The sequence below is a fragment of the Canis lupus genome, chromosome 8 (genome assembly GCF_048164855.1).
Source record: "Canis lupus baileyi chromosome 8, mCanLup2.hap1, whole genome shotgun sequence".
NCBI lineage: Eukaryota > Metazoa > Chordata > Mammalia > Carnivora > Canidae > Canis > Canis lupus.
In genome coordinates this window covers 37,599,383-37,603,287 of record NC_132845.1, presented here as the reverse complement: position 1 = coordinate 37,603,287, position 3,905 = coordinate 37,599,383, and positions in this window count along the sequence as shown.

Here is a 3,905-nt window from a genome sequence, read left to right as displayed (position 1 = left end):
AGCCCCGTGCGACTGCGCCCTGGGAGCCGGCCTCCCCGCGGTGGGGCGGGGCCCGGGCGTGGCGGGACGGGGTTGGCCAATCAGCGCTCGGAGGGCCGGGGGCGGGACTTCCGCTCTCGGCGGGGCGGGGCGGGCCGGGGCCGCTGCGGGGGGAGGGGGGCCGGAGCGGCCCAGAGGGCGAGGGCGGGGGCGGGGGCGGGGGCGGCCTGGGTCGCGCGCGGCCCACGGTGCTGGAGGCTCGGCAGCGCCTGCCTTCGGACCCGGGGCGGATGGCTGCCCCGGCCCTGGGTTCGCGGCGGGAGCCCCCCCCCCCCCCCCCCGGGTCAGGGCGGGTCAGGCGGGGCGGGGGTCCGGGAGGAAGCGCCTCGGCGGTTGTTTACAGGCTGCACCCGCTGCTTTACTTAACGGACAGAGAAGCGTGAGGACCCCGCGAACACGCGTGACGACGCAGCTCCTCTGCAAAATGGAAAATAAAGCAGAATAATACCCTCCCCACCCCTCGGCCTGTGGGCCCGGACGTGGGGGCAGCCGGTGGGGGGGGGCGAGGGGGAGAGGAAGGGCGAAGGGGGCGAGGGGGGGTAGGGAGGGGGACCTGGAGGGGAGGGGTGGGGAGAGCCGCGGGGGGGGGTGCTGGGGGGGTGAGGGGGACCTGGAGGGGAGGGGTTGGGGTGAGCCAAGTGGGGGGGTGAGGGGGACCTGGAGGGGCAGGGGTGGGGGGAGCCGGGTGGGGGGATGCTGTGGGGGTGAGGGGGACCTGGAGGGGCAGGGGTGGGGGGATGCTGGGGGGATGAGGGGGACCTGGAGGGGTAGGGGTGGGGGGAGCTGGGGGGGTGCTCAGGGAGAGCTGAGGGGGACCTGGAAGGGGGGGAGCCGGTCGGTGTGGGGGTGCTCCAGGAGACCGGGGAGCTACGGAGAGCCTGCGCCAACAGTGAAGAACTCCAGTGACAGCAGAGCATCACCAGGATCATTTGAACATTTATGCTTTTAAAAAATTACCGACTCCTTTGATCCCAGGCTTTATGCATAGAGAAGCTCTGTGTGCCCAGGAAGAGGCCTGGGACTATGCCCTCCCGGGGGACAGCATGACTCCATCAGGGACCCAGAGTGATGACCTTTGTTTTAATGGAACGTATTTACATGTGACCCCTAATAATGAGTGACTCAGAAAGTTAACTATAAAATACCAGAGAGGGGGCAGACTGGGGGGGCTCAGTGGTTTAGCGCCGCCTGCAGCCCAGGGTGTGATCCTGGAGTCCCAGGATCGAGTCCCACATCGGGCTCCCTGCATGGAGCCTGCTTCTCCCTCTGCCTGTGTCTCTGCCTCTCTCTCTCTCTCTCTCTCTCTCTCTCTGTGACTATCATAAATAAATAAAAATTTAAAAAATAAAATCTTGGGATCCCTGGGTGGCGCAGCGGTTTGGCGCCTGCCTTTGGCCCAGGGCACGATCCTGGAGACCCGGGATCGAATCCCACGTCGGGCTCCCGGTGCATGGAGCTTGCTGTCTCTGCCTCTCTCTCTCTCTCTCTCTCTCTGTGACTATCATAAATAAATTAAAAAAAAAAAAGATTTTAAAAAATAAAATCTTAAAAAAAAAAACAGTAGTTCAGGGGCACCTAGGGGGCTCCATCGGTGAAGTGTCTGCCTTCAGCTCAGGTCATGACCTCGGGGTCCTGGAATCGAGTCCTGCATCAGGCTCCCTGCTCAGTGCAGAGCCTGCTTCTCCCTCTCCCTCTGCTGCCCAAGCTCTGTCTCTCTCTCTCTCTCAAAGAAATAATAAAATCTTTAAAAAACAAAAATAAAGCAGTAGTTCAGCTTCTAGAGAAATGAAAATTTACCTCCACACAGAAACTTGTAGGGAATCTTCACAGAAGCCAAAAGGTGGAAACAACCCAGACCTCTATCAACAGATCAATGGATGAACAGAACATAGCCTCACTGGCAGTCTGGGTAGCCCAGCAGTTTAGTGCTGCCTTCAGCTCAGGGTGTGATCCTGGGGTCCCGGGATCAAGTCCCACGTCGGGCTCCCTGCATGGAGCCTGCTTCTCCCTCTGCCTGTGTCTCTGCCTCTCTCTCTGTGTGTCTGTCTGTCATGTATAAATAAATATTTTTTTTAATTAAAAAAAAAAGTAACCTCACCACACAATGGGTATATTCATCTATAAAAAGGAATAAAGTAGTGATATGTGCTACATTCCACTTCTACGAAATCCTCAGAACGGGCAAATCCAGAAATAAAACAGATTCATGGTCTCCAGGACTCCAGGGAAAGGGGAGATGGTGGTGACTGTCTACAGAGTAGCGGTTTCTTTTTGTGGTGATGGTTGTACTACTTGGTAAAGTCGCTAAAAATCATTGACTCGGCAGCGCTTTCTGCCCTCGGGTTCCTCTCCTCATGCTGTAATAGGAGCACCCTTTTATCACCATAAAACAATAAAAGTCACTGAATTGTGCACATGAAACAGATGAACTTTATGATATGTCCAATATGCCTCAATAAAGCTATTAATAAATAAAGCAGAAGAATTGGTTGTGAAAGCGGAGCTGAGCGCAGGCCTTCACCTGAGCATGCAGAGGGCCACATGCGGGCGACGCCAGAGGTCAGGCCCTGACCGGCAGCTCTGCGCAGGGGGTACAGGCGGGTGCAGGGCCGTTGCCCCGAGAGCGGCACTTCTGCCGTCAGGCAAGGACCAGCTTGCAAGAACTTTCTTCCAAGGGAAGGAGTCAGTGGACCTGGGCCGCGCCTGCAGGAGCAGGTGGGCTTCCGACGGCGGCCCCAGCCTGAGTGGCCCTCCTGGGTGCCCCCTGCCCCACCCCCGCCCCACCCCACCCCCGCCGCAGGCAGCCTTCGCTGGGAAAGGTGCGTACGCACACTGCAGGTGTTTGGGGCCCGCGGCACCTGCCTGCCCTCCCTGCCTTCAGAGAGAGGCCCTTGGCCCCGGGGTCCGCCAGGAAGCTTGGGGGGCCGGGGATCCGCAGGCTTGGGCCACGTCCTCCTCCTGGGGTTGGCCACTTCCCGGGCTTGGCTGACAGCGAACACGACCTGCAACCCTCGCGGGGAGGGCACGGGGCGCGCCGGGACCAGCAGTGGGCAGGGGCTGCCTGGGACGCAGGGGCCGGGGACAGAGCAATGCACGGGGCAGCCGGCAGGGCGGGGGGGCGGGGGGGCTGCGGGGTCACTGCCCCTGTCCTGGGGCCGCCGACACCCCGGCACCGGGCGGTCAATTGTTTCCCTCTTGGTCCCGAGGTGGTCTGCGAGGGGTGACGGGTGGGAAACAACTGTCGCCGCCTTTCCAGAGAACGTAAGTCAGGACTCGGCTGCCAGGACTCCTGTGGGCCCAGCCCCGCTGCCCGCTCCCCCACGGCCCAGGACACCGAGGAATCAGGCTCCGCACGCACATTTTCTGACCGCCTTGCCCGACACAGCTCTGTAGGCTGGGGCCCAGTGCCGGGCTGTGACCCTGGGGCAGCCGTGGCCTCTCAGCGGCTGGGCTCCTGCACGGCTCCCCTCTGGCCTCTTGCCCCCTGACTCAGGCCACAAAGGCCCCCAGGAGGCCATGGGCTGTGGGGCAGCAGGGCCCAGCCCCGGGCGGGATGGCTGGAGGATGCCACCCCCTGGTCTCCGGGAGGCCTCGTGCATGGAGGGGCTGGCCTCCCACAGACGTGCGCCCTTCTGGGGACCGAGGACGGGGTCGCAGGCTATGGTTGAAGCAGCCCAGAGCAGCCCTCCCCTGCAAGCCCTGGGTCAGCCCTGATGAGGTGCCCCGTGTCAGGTGGTCAGCGGCAACCCAGGTACCCCCTGTCCAGGAGACGCAGGAAAGTAAAGAACCGCCTGCCCGTGCCCCCTGCAGCTGCCCCACCTGCGGGCTCTGGGCAAGCGTGGGGCCAGGCCTGCAGACCCAGCCCC